This window comes from Onychostoma macrolepis, chromosome 01, assembly GCF_012432095.1.
Source record: "Onychostoma macrolepis isolate SWU-2019 chromosome 01, ASM1243209v1, whole genome shotgun sequence".
NCBI classification, from domain to species: domain Eukaryota; kingdom Metazoa; phylum Chordata; class Actinopteri; order Cypriniformes; family Cyprinidae; genus Onychostoma; species Onychostoma macrolepis.
Window position 1 is genome coordinate 44,258,673 of NC_081155.1, and position 19,778 is coordinate 44,278,450.

The window sequence follows — 19,778 nt, forward strand, 5'->3', positions numbered from 1 at the left end:
CTTCTGTGTTCGGGCTTCCTACGGACGCTGTAGTTCGTCAGCAATGGTTAAAATTTATGTTTGATTATGTTCCTGACAATTACAATCCTAATTCAGCTCTCTGTGCTTCGCATTTTACGGAAGACAGCTTCCAGAATCTACACGAGTTCAATGCTGGATTCACACAGAAACTATTACTAAAACATGGAGCAGTTACAATTTTAAAACCAGAGGCAGCAGTTGCTGGGCCACAACCTGTAAGTAAGATTTCATAATTTTAAATGTATTTGCATGTATAATTTCAGACGTAATGTTTTAGTTTTATCAAGGACGTAAACAAATGCCAACGCTGGCTTTAGTAGCCAGTTAGAGTTAAATGTTATTTCGTGTGTCTTTGACAAACGCATACAAACATTTTGGACGCGAATGTGTAATTATGTACTAATGTTTTAAATGTATTTTCCATGTATACTTTATGACGTAATTTTTCGATTTGATCAAGAACGTAAACACAAGCCAACGCTGTTTGGTTATAGTAGCCAGTTAGTTCAATGCTATTTTGTGTATAAGACAAACGTCTACGAACTTCAAAAAATGATATGTAATCACAACAGCTAACTTCCATTCAGAAACGTTTTGTAAGAGCCGTGCTTGCGGAAGTTTGCTTTCTGGGTCTGATTCTGGCTCAAACTGATACGGCAATATTGACACCATTACCATTATTTACATTTGACATGCAACTGTCGCCCGTGAAGGTGATGGGCGTGAAGTTTCCAGACAATGTGCAGTACGCAGTTTAGCCAATCACAACACACCGGCCCAACTAACCAATCTGAGCCCATCGCCTGTTTCTGAGGGAGTGGTTTCAGAGAATCAGGAAGTCAACCGTCGTTCAAATGACAGAGGAGAAAGCAGCTTACAATAAAGGTGAAATATATGAAAAATAAGGCGTTTTTAACAAACGAAACACGAAGACATGTTATATTGCACCCCATAAACACAATCAAGCAAAGAAAAAAAGCAGTAAACCACCCCTTTAACATCTTGTGAAGCCAAAAACTAATCAATCATTAAGACGTTTTTAACTTTAAACCGTTGCTTCTGGCTAAAATACGAGTCTTCTTTCTATAATAATGCTTTTCCAAGTGGAAGAGGTGTTCTGGTCTGAATCAGGAGAGAAATATGCACTATTTACGAGCCAAAACAGTTCAAAACAAATGTGTGGATGCATTTTGATGTGAGAGAACATGTAAGGGGATTGACTTTTTCTATAGATGAATCATTATTACTGTATGGATTATGGACTCATATTTTGGCCAGAAGCAACGGTTCAAAGTTAAAAACATCTCGATGGATTTGTTTCGTACAAACATGCAGCTTTTGGCTTCACAAAACAATAACTGATGGGCTGGAGTGGTGTGGATTATTGTGATGTTTTTATCAGCTGTTTGGACTCTCATTCTGACGGCACCCATTCACTGCAGAGGATCCATTGGTGAGCAACTGATGGAATGCTAAATTTCTCAAATCTGATGAAGAAACAAACTCATCTACAGCTTGGATGAACTGAGGGTGAGTAAAGTTTCAGAAAATGTTCATTTTTGGGTGAACTGTTCCTTTACAAGCTTCCAGGACACAGTTTGAGCTGAAAACAACTTGGATCTGAGATGAACTTTGCACGTGACTATATGTAATGCGTTTTATGATGACATGGTGTCATTTATCTCATACTGTTGTTCAATTCGGAAAGAGCGTGTTTTCAGAACAAGAGCATTTACAATTTCTTTCAGTGCGGATCATAGGGGAATGTTTGTTTACTCCATCAGATCTTTACTCAAGCCCACATATGAACTCCTGACCTGCTCTGGATTTCCCAAAGCTCAGCAACCCTTCAGGCTAGAGGTAGATGCAGGAGGGGAGTAAAACATCATCCGCGGCAGGGCTGAAGTGGTAAATGAAGAATGTCACCAGTGGGTGGTTTGATCACAAATATCTCCAATATAATGTCAGAAACTTTTCCTCAATCATCTATATAAAAGCATGCAACTACTTTCCGCCTGCGCTTTCATAAAACGTATGATTTAGTTTATTGTTTACTGTTCACAACATAAGGAATGAGGGGCTGAACTTTTAACCTCAAAGCAAAATTCAGAAATATGGAATTGCACCGCTATAGTAGCCATGCTTCAGAACACTGTGGAGGCAGTTGTTAGCTTCCTTAGCACATATTTATCTCTTCCCACAATACAGACCAATAAAGAAAGTCTTATCATATGCAGCAAGTGGCATATTTGCAGCTTAAGAGCTTTGGTAATTTTTAATTAGCCTGAATTAGCTGCAAAAGCCCACACATTGCCTCTGATTGTGTTTTCATGTTCATCACGGCCCACGTGCCACGATCATGACTGCTTCTGATGAACAGGTATGAGCTGCAGTTCATTGCATCATACATGCAATTAAGCTCGGACCATGACAATTTGAAATCTTTAATGTAAAGTTTTAATTTAATTCACAAAGTTTAAACCGCTGTTAAACTGCTCAACATTAAACCGCTGCCATAGGCTAGGCTACTATAAATGCATAACATATGCCGCTTGTCTTTATTATTCATCTCAAATGTTTATTAAATTATTAAAAAGCGCTTTTTAGCGAAAAACCCTCCAACATTGTTCTAGGGCATTTCTATGCAGTTGCTAGGACATTCTGAATTGATTTTGGCATGTTGCTCTGAGGTTGCTATAGGGAAATATTAGGATGTTGTTCTAAGTATCAGGACATTGCATTTGCTAGGATGTTACTGGTTGTTGCTAGGGTGTTGTTATGCAGTTGTTAGGGCATTCTGAGTTGGTTTTGGCATGCTACTATGAGGTTGCTGGGGAAATATTAGGATGTTGTTGTAGTGGTGTGGTTGCTAGGGTGTTGCTATTCAGTTGCTAAGATGTTCTAACTGTTTTAGCACATTGCTTTGCAGTTGCTAGGATGTTATTGGTAGTTGCTATGTAGCTGATAGGTGGTTCTTTTAATCTAGGTTGCTAGGCAATCTTAGATGTTGTTGTTGTTGTTGTTGTTGTTGTGGTGGTGGTGGCGGTCGCTAGGGTGTTGCTATGCAGTTACTAGGGCATTATGGGTGTTTTTAGCATGTTGCTTTGTGGTTGCTAGGGCAACCTTAGATGTTGTTGTTGTTGTGACAGGGGTTGTTAAGTTGTTGCTATGCATTTGCTAAGATGTTCTAAGTGTTAGAACTTTGCTTTGCAGTGGCTAGGATGTTATTGGTAGTTGCTAGGATGTTGACGTGGTTGATAGCTGGCAGCTTTTTATCTAGGTTGTTTTCAGCATGTTACTCAAAACTCAATTTGTTTAATAAAAATGTGAATTTAAAAAAAAAAATGTTCACTATTATCTTTTACTGTTGCTATGAGGTTGCTAGGGAAATTGTACATGTTGTTGTTGTTGTCACTAGGGTGTTGCTAAGATGTTCCAATTGTTTTAGCACATTCCTTTGCAGTTGCTAGGATGTTATAGGTGGTTGCTTGTTATTTGGTTAAATAGTTGATCTGGATAGTTGCTAGGTGCTTCAGTGTTTCCCATACATTGATTTATTTGTGGCGGCCCGCCACAATATCAACACTGACTGCCACAAATAGATTTTCCAAAAGGCGAAGTAAACGAGTAAAGTTAAAATGTGGTGCAGGTGTTTTTAACATGAATGTATTTTTGAAGGGAACCGACTGTCTTCAGAAAAGTTTAGATGTCATTTTCATTTAATCTTTCCTATTATGCTTGATAAATCAGCTTTCATGAGCGCAGTGCTGCTTTGTGTACAGTCATTACCGGGAAACCGCTGCATTTCTACCATTCCAAAAGCCACTCCAGCTGGCAGAGAATGAATTTGCATTTTCAATAAGCCCAAAAAGCAGACGTCTACGGGACAGAGTCTAAGTCTATGGGAAACACTAGTGCTTGATTACTAACCAAACTCAAAAGTGTCAAGTTTCTCAAATATTATTATTTATATGTCCTTCTTTAATGTAAGTATAAAATAATTTTTTTATTATTATTAAACTTCAGAGTTACACTCTGGAGTATAATACTTTATGTTAGTGATATGTTCATGTCCCTAACAGTAAATAGCAAAAGTAATATTAATACAGTGTTTCACAATATTATATTCTCAATGGTGCTTCTTATTTCAGCGAGACTGGTGTTTCTTCCCAACTCAGACAGTTCTTAAGTCCCCACGGCCTACATCAAAACCTCAAATCAAAAATGTAAAATGGATTGCGTTATTCTCTGAGGATTCTCTTCTGAAAGTTAACCACTTTTTAGTTTCATCTGTATGTAATTAGTTGCTAAATTCAAAGGCGGATGGGCTCCTCTTATGTTTAAATTCACTGCTGGACACAGGGATAAAGACTGATTAACTCTGAAGTCAGATTTATACATGCAATTAGAGTTAATTAAACTTGTGTCTTCTGTGATGGATAAAGATATAACCTCCTCTTACTCTTGATAAGGACACTGGATCTGGTCCAAAACCTGGTGTTAGTGAAGATGCTTTGAAACAGTCCAAGATGTCCAGTGTGTGGAGTGTAGTAGGCCTCCTCTCGATCTAGAGAGTCATCATGCTGAGGCCTCTGCTCCAAGAGCTCGACTGTTTTGGCGAGTGTCGTCAGACCTCCTCTCACTACAGAAAGTTTTTGAGGCCTCCGCTCGCCAAAGTCTGCGAGTGTTGTCAGGTCTCCTTTCGCTACTGAGAGTTATTGAGACCTGTGCTCGCCAGAGCTCCGCTGGGACAGTTATGTGAGTGGTAGGCCCCAGTTGAGCCTCCTTGCAAGATGTCCAGCGTATGAAGTGTAGTAGGTCTCCTCTCGATCTGAGAGTCATTATGCTGAGGCCTCCGCTCCGAGAGCTTGACTGTTTCGGTGAGTGTCGTCAGGCCTCCTCTCGCCAAAGTCTGCGAGCGTTGTCAGGTCTCCTCTCGCTACTCAGAGTTATTGAGACCTCCGCTTGCCAGAGCTCTGCCTGGACAGCTTTTGTGAGTGGTAGGCTCTAGGTGAGTCTCCTTACGAGATGTCTGGTGTGTGGAGTGTAGTAGGCCTCCTCTCGATCTAGAGAGTCGTCATGCTGAGGCCTCCGCTCCAAGAGCTTGACTGTTTCGGCGAGTGTCGTCAGGCCTCCTCTCGCTACACAGAGTTTTTGAGGCCTACACTCGCCAGAGCTCCGCTGGGGCAGTTATGTGAGTGGTAGGTGAACCTCCTCACAAGATGTCCAGTTTATGGAGTGTAGTAGGCCTCCTCTCAATCCAGAGAGTCGTCATGCTGAGGCCTCCGCTCCGAGAGCTTGACTGTTTCGGTGAGTGTCGTCAGGCCTCTTCTCGCTACACAGAGTTTTTGAGGCCTACTCTCGCCAGAGCACGAGGAAACTGTATGACCTGAAGTGGAAGGCCTGTTCCTCCGCAGGGTTAACCCACTCCACCCTGAAGGTTTACGTGGCGGCAATACTGACCTACCGCGCCCCTCTGGGTGGCCAGTCAGTGGGCGGACACCCCCTTGTTACACGTTTCCTCCAGAGGCTGAGGCCTCCGGCCAGAGAGCTTATGCTATTTGGTGGATCAGGATGTTATTCCATAGCCTCGAGTCCTCTGATCCCTCCTCTTCTGGGGGTCAAGACTCACTTCTCAGAAGTTGGCCTTCGGGACACAGGCCCCGCCCACTTTAGACACTCTTGGCCCCCTTTTCTCTCGCCCTAGCTGTGCTCCATCCACACTAGGCAGGGATTTTGAAAGTCTGGTGGCGTGGGCACCTCGTTCCCAAAGCGTCTCGACGCAGCTCGAGTTCCTGAAGGGGAACGTCTCAGATTACGCATGTAACCATGGTTCCCCCGAAGGGAACAAGATGCTGCGTCTCGGGGCCATACTTCCAGCATCCCTGCGAGCACTTGCTTCACTCCTAGAAGCTGATGCCGGTTCCACTGCACGTGCTTTTAAGCTTCCTGGTCGATTACGTCACCCACCTGTGACGTCTCACCCATCCATTGGACAGATTACACACGTGGTTCAGAGCGCGGTCATGCTGAAGGCGTTCCCAAAGTGTCTCGACGCAGCGTCTCATTCCCTTCGGTGAACCATGGTTACATGCGTAACCTGAGACGTTTCTATCATGACATTTGGAATCAACAGACTACAATTTTTGAGCTCAGTTGAAAAATATCAAGTGAAATCAGTGACAATCAGTTTAACTTTATCACAAATTTCCATGCATGCATTTTTTTTACTAATAAACAGATTCAGATCTTAAAAGTCTCGCAAGCCAGACAGTTGCCACATGTTGTAGTTTATTGTGCAGAAAAGTGGAAGCTTATTGTGCTGCAGAATTCTGTTTTGAAGACAACGCCAAAGAAATTGGCAAAAAGTAAAATGAGTTTTTGAGTTTTCACTTCATCCAGATGTAATAAACATCGTCATTTAAGACATAAGAGTTTTGCAAAAACTACAAATGATTGTTAAGACACAATGCCATCAATCATGCAAACTGTGGCAAATTAGCAGCCGCTTGTTTTTCAGAAGCACTCATGGTAACAACCTGCTAACTTCTAAAAAACACTAAAACACCCAGCAAACCAATGACTCAAAACTGTAACCTGAATACAGTGTGTGTGTGTTTGTGTGTGTGTGTTTTTAATAACAGTATTTTCAACACCATAAAGTTTAGAGGGACCTTTTAGTAGTTGTCGCTCCAATAATACTGAAAGATTAACTTTATTTGCTAGGAGTCATCTTTATATAACAGTGCCTGTGATGTTGCCTATGTAGACACCAATGGCAGCTCACTAGAACAGAGCCTTAGATTAGGATTAATCACTGTATGTGAAAGTAGAGACATATGTTTAGGATATTTATTTTACGTGCACATTTCAGTGTGAGTAAATGTGTCTATTTAAGCAGGTTTCCCATATTTACAATAACAATGATGGTCGTTATCAGCAGAGGTTTGAGTCCAGGGTCAAAGGTCAAGCCAAGATGAAATTTAATCAAAGTATAAAAATGAAACTCAACAAAAGGTTAAAGGGGGCAAACAAATGCCATCAAAATGCCATTTAAACAAGCCTTGCCCTTTCATGGGTTTCATCACATGACACTCTGGAGAACATTGGTGATGTTTGTGTAAAAGGTCGTTAATGAAAACAAAGCCTTTCATTTGAGTGCATGAGGCTGACAGGCCTTGGTACTTGATGAACGAAGAAGAAGTGAAGAAGTAATGCACCTGTAAAGGCTTGTTCACATCAAGAATAAAACACATGCTTTAAAGGACAATACAAGTCTTCTAGTCTCAAGGTCACATCTAATTTTCATAACTCTTTTTTGTTCACTGGAAATTTGTCACAATGTATTTTGATAGCTGCATGATTGACACAGTAACCCTACATCCTAACCTTAACCGATTAATCCAACTGCACATATATTCTTCACAGTCTAGTAGGAATTCATTGTTTTAAAATCTTGTTTGAGAAAAATATTTGTTCTTGGTGTCAATAGGCCTCAATATGCAGAAAGTTTTTCAATTGCAAACTAAATTTAGACAGACAAGAATTGCTTATAAAATAATAGCTTGAACTGGGATTTTACCACTGATATTTTACATGCAATGCACCGACTTTCTAAAGTGTCTGATTTTTTAAAAGTCCATTCTATCTCCCTAAATCGTTTCCCACTAAAGTTCAATGATAAACGCTTGGTGGGAAATGTAATTATCATCACCTTTTGAGACGTGACACGGGCTATACATCATCCACTTCATTCCCATTCTGGTATTCCTTCCACCACAGCAGTGAGTGTACGTTTGTAATATGCATATTTCTCATCTTTGACTATGACACTGTATCAACTCGGCTTATTGAAACGACATTGAAATGGATATTCTGCTGCCCCGAAAAAATGTCATCTGAAAAGACCTTTCCAGTTTCAGTTTTATGAACTTTTCACCGAGACTATATTGCACATCTTTGTGTATGCAACACTTCTTAATATGTCTGTCATCAGCTCTTCTTTGGCATTCTATAAGTGTGGAAAAAATTGGTAACACTTTATATCGATAGTCCACTTTAGACATTCTACTAACAGCAAGTAACTTTGCAACTACATGTCAACTAGCAGTCATTAAGCCCTTTCACAGACTTAACTGGAAAATTACCGGTAAATTACCGTAAAGAGATCATGTGTGAACAGGACCTTTTCAAAAATACCGGTAAATTCATTCCGGCAATTTACCGGTATGAGAAGTTGTAACATTACCAGTAAATTGCCGGAATTCTGCTGTGTGTGAACGCAAAAGGAAAATTACCGGTATGAGCACGTACCAGTTCAGAACGCCGTGACATAAGACGTCTACTCCGGGCCAATCCAGAGCCGTTGAAATTCAACTTTCAACAGCTCTGGGCCAATCATAACATTCTGATGCAGATGACGCATTTACTCCGCGTTGTGTTTGAAGTCGTGCGATGTCTCTGGGCCAAAAGAAGCAGCATGAACGTGAACATTTGGCACAAAAATGAAAACATCAACAAAAACACTGATCGCGTTTACCCCTCCATGTTTACAAACACAACACCGTGAGGCGCAGCCTTTTAGAGGTCATTTCCACTTTATGATGTCACAGAATTTACTGGTAATTTAAAACCGATGTGTGAATGGTGCTTTACTGGAAAAAAGACGGAATGCTGTTGCCTGTGTGAACAGTGCAGTTTTGAATTTACCGGTAAAGTCGTTCTGGTAATTGTACGTCAATTTACTGGTATTACTATGTGAAAGGGGCTATTAGAGTATTAGTAGACTGTCTGCTTAATATCTTCTAACACTTTATTTTTATGGGTCCACAACATACATCATACTGACTATGAGAAACTTTGCAAGTATATGTCATCTTATTCTACTAACCATAAACCTACCCTACTGAGAGTTAGTAGACATGTAGTTGCAAATTAATGAGAATTAGTTGACATGTAGTTACAAGGTTACTTATAGTTAGTAGAATGTCTAAAGTGGACTATCGAAATAAAGTGTAACCAAAACATTTTGATTTATAGGTTTTATTTATTTATTTTTACTTCTTATCTGAATTTGTCAAAGTTTCATGTCATTCCTTCAATACTAATAATGATAAGACTGACAACAAACAAGAAAAAAAAAAAAAAAAGCAGGAAAGTTTCATTTCAAGACGTCATCATTTCAGTATTATTACTAATAGTGGAATACTGCCTTCTACTGATAAAAATAATATGTGAAAATATGCAACATCAAGCCTTGCAGACTATAGTATGCAACAATTTTAATTAAATTTAAATTTTGTTGATGTTTTAGAATCAAAAACATTATTTTGGATCCTTTTAAGTCTTTTTCAAAGGCAAGTCAAGTGCTTCGTTCCTGAATGCGTATTTTAAACGAATCGGTTGAATAAATGATTCAATGACTCACTTGTACTACCTGTAAATAGTTTCGTTGCTGAATGAATCACTAAGTTCGAAAGAATCAGTTGAATGAATCAGTCAATGACTCACCAATGAACCTCTCAGTCACTTGTCGCCTCCTACTGGAATAACTACGTAACTGTAAAATCCACCACGAGGACTGAAAATCTGTCTGGAAAGGGCAACAGAGACATAAAGAACAGAGTAAGTTGAACTACGCATATGTTATATTGAACAATATTACGATTTTAGCTTTTTCTGAAGTAGCTACTTTTTCTAGTTAATGAGCTTTGAACATTGGCTTTTCTGAGATAGGCCTACATGCACATGTAGTTCACAAGCCGTTTTCTTGCCGTCTTCTGCAGTTTAAACGTTGACTGAGCGATTACATTAGAGGTTATATTATATATTTACCGAAAGATGTACTGCATCTTTCAGCATACCTTCTGATGTTCATTCATGTTTTGTTTTTGGTTTTTCGTTATTTAAGCTGTAATGAAGAGGAAGAGATGATCGGTTGACTAACGCTCCGTGCTGCCTCCAGGCGGCAGTTAACTGTCACTCAAAAAAAGAGCGCCAAATATGAAAAGCGACATTTGTTTTGTTTTTGGGTTTTGAAATAAAACGTATAGGTAACACTTTAGGGGCTAGTTTTCACTATCAACTAGTTGCTTATGCATATTATTAACATATTAGCTGTTTATAGCCTACTTACAGTATAACGCACATATTCTGCATGACCATATTCTACATCCCTAATCCCAATACCTAAACTTAACAACTACCTTACTACTTATTAATAAGCAGCAAATCAGGAGTTTGTTGAAGCAAAAGTCCTAGTTAATGGTTTGTTAATGGCGAGAATTAGAGCTTAAAATAAAGTGTGACCAGAAAAATTCGACATACATACAGTCACAACAAGCAACGTAACACATTTACCTGCTGGTGTACCCTAAGTAAACTTCATATCAACAAACCTGGACGAATACATGTTGAGTGCTACGGGATGCATTATTTATTGTTACCAAAAAAAAAAAAAAAGAATTCACAGCACTCATTTGATGATGCACCCTCATAGGCATCTGCTCTTATTTGTTATGTCCACTAGCTGGATGCATTTCAGAGTTAGCAGAGTAGTTCTTGACTGACAGGCCGTATTTGTCATGCTGTCTGTGGGACTTCACACAGAGGCTGGAAAGATGGGAAGGCCAGCGAGGGGCCGCAGACTCCCAGACCTGAATCCTGCAGCACTGATAAGCTGTACCTTGGTTGGCCATTTGAGCATTCAGGAGCCCAGATCAGCAGGACTCAAACAGCATCCATGGGAGAGAGACGCTGGCTGCATTTCACTATTTATTATCAGGTACACACAGAAAGTGGAACACAACAAAGACTAATATGCAGTAACAAACAGAAGCAATAAAATAATTTCTGACATAAAGACAGTTAAACTTTTAATAATTAAAATTCGCAAAGCATCATTTGCATGATATATATCTTCTATTTCAATCATTTTGATAGATAAAGATTTAAAATTTTCAGAAGCAAATGTGATTTGTACTGTGTTTTCCTGTGCAAGAGTCATTGCTTAAGTGTTTTTGGCATGTTTTGATTAAGAAGTGGTTGTCGTTTCACGTGAAAAGAGTCCACCAGTGATATTCTTGGCTCTAGATATAGTTTAGGTCTCTACTTTAATATAAGTAAAATCATTTGATCTGATCTGCTAGTCTAATATTAGAAAATTATGATCTGAAGTGGCTCAGACAGTATGGAATTGGTTTGACACCAATGTACCAATGTTTAATAAAATACTGTATTTTTTATTTTATTTTTCTCAAATCCCAGTCCCTTTTTTTTGAGCAAGAACTTTTGTTTTGATTTGTTTTTAAATGATTTAAACTTCAAAGCTATTACTCCTCAGTTTGGCCTTTCGAGAGCTTGTTTGGGGACTTGGTTGCATTGCATGCTCCAGTTAAATGTGATGCGCCATTGTAGTCAAACTCATTGCTTTGCTTTATACATTCAGAGCACATTGAGTCTTGATCTGATCTTAAATGTTGTTTGACACACTTCAGTGTGCATCTATATTCACCAAGTCTGACCTTGCATCTTGGGCAAAGTTATGAAGTCTCTTTTGGATGGTTGATTCATGCAATTTGACATTAACTGAGGCAAGACTTGCTTATAAATCCCTTTTACATTATCCTGGGGTTCTTCAAGACCTTGGTTATGTTCGGAATGCAACACTGCCTCCTATTTGAAATGGGATTTTGCCTGTTACGTTTAGTAAAACGTTATGCAAAATTCTGCATGTGTGATTCAGTGAGTCGCTTCCAGTTATCATCTCAGAAAGATGCGGATATTTTGCAGTTTTATATATTTATTTATTTATTTGTTTATTTAGTTGCATACATATCAAAGCTTGTCAAGTTTATAATATTGCATTGTGGGATAAAGTCTAAAATGCATGCACCGTTTCGGTCAGTTAGTAAAGGTTTTGCCTAATGTATGAGCTTGTGCATTGATTGGATGCATTTATTAAATAATGCTGTGCAAGTTGTGATTCCATTCTGGTAATGGATATATATTATTATTATTATTAATTATTTATTTATTTATTTTAAGTATTTTTGACCTTATTTGAGCTCCTCTCTTCTATGCTGTTGTATGAACAGGATGGTTTAAGATTCATAAATAGCATTTAGTAATATGCTATTTTGAGCTATTTCAGCTTTCTGGCTAAATTTGGTGGGATGGCCTGGCTAAATTGCCAGTGGTTGGAAATCTGAAGTTGAATGGACTGATTACAAAATGACTTGGAGACAAAACCCTTACCAGATTCATGGGCAATCTTTTTTAAGGGCCTCTAAGAGCTCTTTTAATCTCAGCATGATGTACCACACACTTCAGACCAAACCAGACCACCTGATGTTCAAACATGCCAATGCGCTGCAAGTTACTCGCAAATTAAGTTAAAATCCTTTAATCCTTAATAGATGGAACATTTGCAATGATTTTGCTGGAGATATAAAATTATGATAATATCGTAATGTTTTTTTGGCCATCAAGCTTCATAGAGATTGTCATTAGTGCCATTTTTGCAACTGTTTAAATTAGATATAAAATGAAGACTGCGAAACTAGAGTCTGCAAATGTCCAGTCAATTCAAAATACAGGTAAAAAATGTCAACGTCTTGAAAGTATGAAAATGTATGTGTAAAAATATGTGGGTAAATATTGCTTTTTATTTGATATTTTATATCCTGCAGCATTTCTGATAGTTGAACATCTTTTGCAGATATGGCACTGCGACAAGCTTAGTGGAACATTTTTATTCAAGATAAATGCCTGGCAAATACAAATAATTTTTTATAGTTTGACTGGCCTTTGACTTCATCAAAATGAAGTACTGCAAGTTTTTCTTGAAATTTAGCCACTTTTTCTTTTTGGGTAATAAATATGGCAGCAAAGTGACAGAACTTAATGTGCAGGCAAAATTTCTATTATGATTATGATGTTTTTGGTTCAGTTTGACCTGCATAATTTTAATGTTTAAGGCGGTTGCACAGACCTGAAATAAAAACGTGTTTAATGTACTTTAGTATGCCAGTTTCTTAACTAAATTTTACATTTATACATTTGATAGGAGCTTATAGAGCTTAGATCCTTTTTTTCCATTACTGTAAGCAATCAGAACAGACCCATGACCCATTTTTAGGATTTAACCCACCAGTTGGATCTGAACAAGACTTTCTTGATCTGAACTGTTCTACAGATGGCATTTTTGCTCTGTAACCTTCGAAAGGAGATCATCACAACTACATCGCAATATGGCGCCTCAGATCATTTAAATCAATATAGTTGTTGCACTCCACACATGCATCAAACGGCATAAACATCATTAATACAAATTAGGACAAAAGGTGAGCGTGTCCTTTCCATTTCCATTGACGACACAATTAGGGGCGTTGAAATATTAATCGGTGTTTGTTTGGAGGCCTCAATGGATCGCATGACCTGTTTGTCATAATCCTGCGTTTCGAGACTCTGGAGAGAAAGTCAGGCGTGTGCTGATAAAGGAAAGAACCGCTGCTAATTAAAATGAAGGAGAGGAGAACAGATGGCTTCTTCACAGCTGGAAACTTCACTGTGTCTGGGACAACACAGCCTGGAATACCACTGGGATAAATATGCTGCCCCCTTTGTTTTGCTTTCTGGATGCAGTCACTTTGAGCTAATGCCCTTTGAATTTCCCTACAAACCATGACCGGCTCAGAATACTTGATCAGGCACTGAAACGTGTCTGCGGTGTAAATGAATGGGGTGATTATGTTTTAAAAATCAGCATTCCCAAAGAAACGGCACGAGGCTGGGTTCTGTCACTGCTAATGAACGCAACCGTTCGTTTTCCATTCCGCAAGCTTTTTTGGGGAAATTATTAGAGCAATATCTTCCTTACTGACTAATGCATAGCCATATCATTGCATTTGAGAGAATGGCAATAAGCACTTTTAAAAATGGAGTGCGATTTCTGTTTGCCTTGTGTGGTTGTTTTGGCTGTAGGCACTTTTCACTCCTCTCAAAAGGCCTTCCCAACTTCATTCAACGTGACGCTTTTGTTAATCAGTCCAAAAGTACATCATATGGCAGCCCTTTTCTGCTATTTTAGCTCTTGGCGATTTCATTCGAATCAAAATCCAGATCCTAGATGAGTATTATTGAGTGATTCCTGGCCAAGGTGAGTAAGGCTGGGCTGGTCCACTAGCTAAACCAGCAGAAACCAGTTTGCATGCTGATCTAAAGGTCTGTTCACACCAAGCATGAGTATTTGTATTTTGATATTAATACAAACTATAGATTCCTATGGACCCATTCACAATGAGGTTAAAAAAATATCTGCTAGACAGAAGAGGATAGCAGACAAAATTGCAATCAAGGGTGAGTCATTATTTTATTAATTTTAATGTTTAAGTTATTATCCAAACTATTTTACTTTAATTTTTTAAGGCCAGTTTATTTTTTATTTTTTTAATTATTTTAATTATTTTTTTGTAAAAGTTCTCTGTGCATATAATTTAAATAACAAAAAATGTGGGGGAAAAACAATCAATAAAGAAATGCTTACTAAAAAAAAAACACTAAAAATACCACAATATTGTATTTGTTTGCCTGCATGTCATGTGACCATTATAACAATATCAGAGAACCGTGAACATGAGAATGTTATTAAGCTATTGAAATATTGAACTTAATTTTGGGAATCCCTGATTTAGGCTTATGAAAAAAAATATTTTTGCACAGGATGGAAATTGCAGGGAAAAAAAATAGGAATCAAAAATGAGTTATTTCATTTTAAAGTTATTATATAAGTAATAGTTTGTGGGGTTTTTTAAAAGCACTCTGTGCATGTAATTTAAATCACAAAAAAAAAAAAAAGGAAAATTAAAGTAAATAAATTACATTAAAAATAATCAAAATTAGACACTTAAAATATTTCAGGTCAAAGAGGTTCAACTGACAAAAACGTTTGGGAATCCCTGATTTAGGGACAGGATGGAAATTCATTCATTTGTTTATTCATTTTAATGTTGAAGTTATTATCCAATTCATTTTATTTTCATTTAGGCCAGGTTTCCCAAACTGGGGTTTTGTAAAGTTTATTGCATGGGGTTTGTGGATTTGTAACAGCTCTATGTACACTTAATATAATACACAAAAAAAAGTCAAATTAAAATAAATAAAATAAAAACATATAAATAATAATTCAGTAAATAATATTGTAAAATATAAAAATATATATATATATTTTATTTGTTTACCTGCATGTTATGTGAAAATTAGCCAACATCTGAGAATTGTAAACTGAAAATGCGTTGTTAAATTAATGAAATATTAAAAATATCAGATGGGTTCATCCGACAAAAAAATTTGTGAATCCTTGATTTATGCTTATGAAAATTGTATTTTATTGCACAAATGTAAATTACTGTAGTACCATCAGATGGGATGCATGAAAAAAAAGACATGAATCTGTATTGTAAATTTTTCGATCAGCTCCATCTTTTTACAGGTGTGAATTTGGTTATCAGTCCTCACTCAAATGCAGCAAGAGTTCCCATCAAAAAAAACAGCCACTGTTTATTATTGGTTAGCGCTTGCTCATTAGCATTTGCCAGACAGCTACACAAACAAAATAAATGAGCTATATCATTTCAAAAACAATCCTCTCCTCCTCAGCCCACTGGTTTTAATAGCTTCATATACAGTATATGAAGATGTCCCTGAGGGACCTTCCAGAACCATCTGCTACTCTTTCCGCTCTTTGCCTGATGGGCCACGCTAAGAGAAGGTCAGACGCTGACAGTGAGGAAGCTGCGCTTGCCAACAGAGGTGAAGTAAGAACAGTATCTGACAACACTTGAAAGCCCTTATTGTCTTGGGTTTTCCCTTCAGTCCGGGCTTCAGGAATAGCCCTGCTGTTTCTCAGGTTGCATCAGATTCAGATTTCTATGGTGAAATACAAGGAATGCTGCTTTCTTTATGTTTTTAGTGCACACTTGAAAGCATGCCTTAAAATGTTCACACAAAGCACTACAGGCGAAATCAAATAATTGAATAGGTGAAGCTGCGTTGACCAGCTGAACATCAGTGTATGATATAATATTGATTTGTATTATGTAATTATGTTTGCTAGTTAGAGACTTTACTGTAGAAGTTTTGTTGAGTCAAAGACCTCAAATGTCTTCATACAGAATACTTACATCCCTGTACTTACATCTCCGTCTTCTACAACAACCTTTAGTGTCCAACAGCTGTTTATGAAGCCATTAAGCTCTGTTTGAATTGTTACTCATAATTCATTTACACATTTTTGCTCTCTTTCTTCCTTTCTCTTGTTCATCATGGCATATTTTCAAAGCGCACAATAAAATTTTGATTAGTTTTGTCAAAAAGCTGCTAATATTAACCGGTAACTTGTACTCTCATGCAGATTGTGCCCATTGTAAGTAGTCAGAGTGTTTATATCCTAAAATTTATATTAAGTCCATTGTATTCTTTATTAATCTTTACAAATCGGTGCGGTCTCTTCCTGTTCCAACAGTACATGATATCTGTCCACACCTCACAGTCTGCCTTTCTTTCCATGTTGATTTTTTATTGAACACATCTGTCTAAGAAGCAAGAGTCTGGAAATGCTAGTTTAACTTGTCACGTGACAAATCAGATCTTCAATTAATTTGGCCAAATCAGTTCACTTAAAGCTGTTCACACCAAGAACAATAACTATAATGAGATCTACTGTATTTCAGCATCCACACCAACAAATGATAAAGTTCAATTTATTAGTATACACGCTGCAGTTAAGTTGTTGTCCGCCACTTTAAATGCTCAAGCTCTTTAATGTCAGCTGGATTCTGATTGGCTGTTTTTATTGTTAATCAGCAGGAAAATTTATTCCAATTATATTGTTCCTCTGTCTTTTTAAATGTTAAAAGAAAATGAAAATTGATTCTAATGATATTGTTACTCTGTCATTACATGTTAAATAGTTGCGGTGTGGACTCATCCTTGGTGTGAAGAGGCCTTTAAACTGCTTACAACAATCCCACTAGCATGTAATCATGTTTAAAATAATTCATATTAATATAGCTTGAGAATACAGCTTTTTCTAAAAACCTTTTTCCTCTCATTTTGTTAAACTTAAACAAAAAATTCTGCCTTTCTCTGCCTATTTCTCTTCATCTTATTACTTTACTCCCTCACTCACTCACACACACATTCTTTTGTGCTCTGTTGTACGGTAGAAACTGAGAGTTTGCATGATGGCCTTTTCTCAGACTCTGAATCTGATGTATACAGTTGCCATAAATGCATTTTTCTTGTTTTACAGCTGAAGACCAAAAACACAAAGACAGTCAGTCACAGCAAGCCGAATGAACATGGCCTTCTTGTGCCCAAACAGAAAAGACAGAGAGCTGGAAATTTGTACATTTCCACTGGTATGTCTGCATTTAAGCCGTGCAGTTATGTGTGGTACACCATTTGATGTTGATCTCTCAAAGGACTCTTCAAGTCAGCAGTTATCATTTTTCACATATAGCTATCTTTTTATAGCTCCTAGAATGAGCAAATCAGCTGTGCATCATCTCTGGGTTATTGTTGACTTATTGTTTTTTTTTTTTTCTGTTTGTTTGAAGGAGGATGAATCCAGTTGATGAAGATATCAATTCAATGGCCACCAAGTGCTGCACTGCTGCCTGAACCCATCAGGTATCTGCTGTGAAGACTGCATTCACGAACAGCTCCACTGTGACAGCGCAGATGTTACGGCCCATAAAAGAAACTTCACAACTGAACAACTGCAAGATAGTGATGGAGGGATTATTTTGGCCCATACCTCCAACAACCTCCAACAAGAATCAATGGTAAGTCCAGTGCAATAAATAATATTATTATATTGTTTATTGATTTACAACACCCTAAATGATTTTGTCCCTCCAGGACATCTACACCAGGTGGTGTGTGAGGAAAGCACGGAGAACCATCAGAGACTCCAGCCACCCGAACCATGGACTGCTTTTACCATTACCATCAGCAGAACCCGCACCAGCAGATAAGTTGGATAACTTGTGAGACAAGTTCTTTCCACAGGCAATCAGACTGAACTGAACTCGTACCAGTAACACCACACACACCCCACGAACCTCTTATGCCCTGCACTCTATCACCTACGCTGACTGGACTCTGACTCACTATTATTCTGCACCCTGACATTATGTTTGCACTAATGCATACCGTACTGCACTGCAAAGGTATATGTGTACTGTGATTATTGTGTTTATTATTGTTTTCATTTCATGCTCTCTGTATAGTATAATATTTACCACATATATATGTATATGTGTTGCATATATATTCAATATTTGTCATCCATACTGTCATGCTGCAGTTTGCACAAAAGACTTCACCACCTGTACACTTGCGTTCACGGTATTGTGACAATACCAGTGTTTTGATTTGAATTGGTCACGTCTTTTGTTCATGAGTTGTAGTGTAGGGTGCTGGATAACAACTGCAAATTGTTCATGACATGGAAGAAGAAGATTATGATTGTGATAGGGACATGGACAAGCAAGCAAGAGGAAGAAAACCAGGAGAGCTCTGACGATGGGAAGGAAACTGAATGTGATTATATGATGCTCGAGATATTTCACCATGCATGCATTTGGCTGGCTTCATCAGTTGTGACCTGATTAATATAATATGGTTTTAACAACCCATTTTTATTTCTCTTGAATATGATGTCTTTATATGCTACTTTAGCTGTCTTTATGTTGTATTCTCCAGTAAAGTATTGCACATGGAGTTGGATAATAAATTATGGTGAATATTTTGTATTAAGGATGGTGTTTGGTAAATACACCTTAATTTTGTAAACAATACATGTATAATTACCATGAATGTTTTAATTAAGACATGAACATTTTGTCATATCTGTGACTGAAAGATGCATTAGAAGAGACTGCATGGACTATATTGCTACAGGCACTTCATGCACAACTGAGGGTGATGTATCAGGGAAAGATCAACATGAATCGAGTACTATATTATAATGAAGATGAGCATGCACATTACTGAAGTCCAAAACTTGAGGAGGACAAAGATGAGAATTTTTTGACAAGAGTTTTACAAATTCAAGGTCTTTAATGTTATGATTCTTGGCACTGCAAGAATTGTGTGAATTTGCACATAAACTACACACTGTCTGAACCTTGTCTTACTGAATGACACATTGACCTTGTGTAATATAGTACAATGAAGTGTCACAATATGTATTGGTTGTTTAATTTGGTGTCTTTGTTTACTGTCATCACTGTATTCATGTTCTTGATCTAATTAAATAAATGGAGCCCATTCCAAAAAGGCACTGATGTAGATTTGAGTATATTCTTATTCTAACTATGACTTTCCACAACTTACATAATGGCATGTTGTTGAAAAGACAATCTAAAATAAATTCTCAGACATAAATGCGACTCAACACAGTTTGTTGTCCATGATGAGAAGAGATCTGTGTATGTTTTGCAGTCCTTCAATCCCCAGGGGCCCAGCAGAGTCCCCTGGAAGAGCAAAAAATTGAACATTTCAAATGGCTGTAAATCAAAGTCTGATTATAGTATCAAAGAGAAAATTGGCAGGACAACTACTTATGCTATGTTTACTAAATAATGTTGGACACAGTTTTCAAACATATACGGAAAGGTGGTATAAAGGTGTTTAAAAAAGTGCTCTTAGTAAAATACCAAATTTCAGCCTGCCTCTCAGATATGTCATAT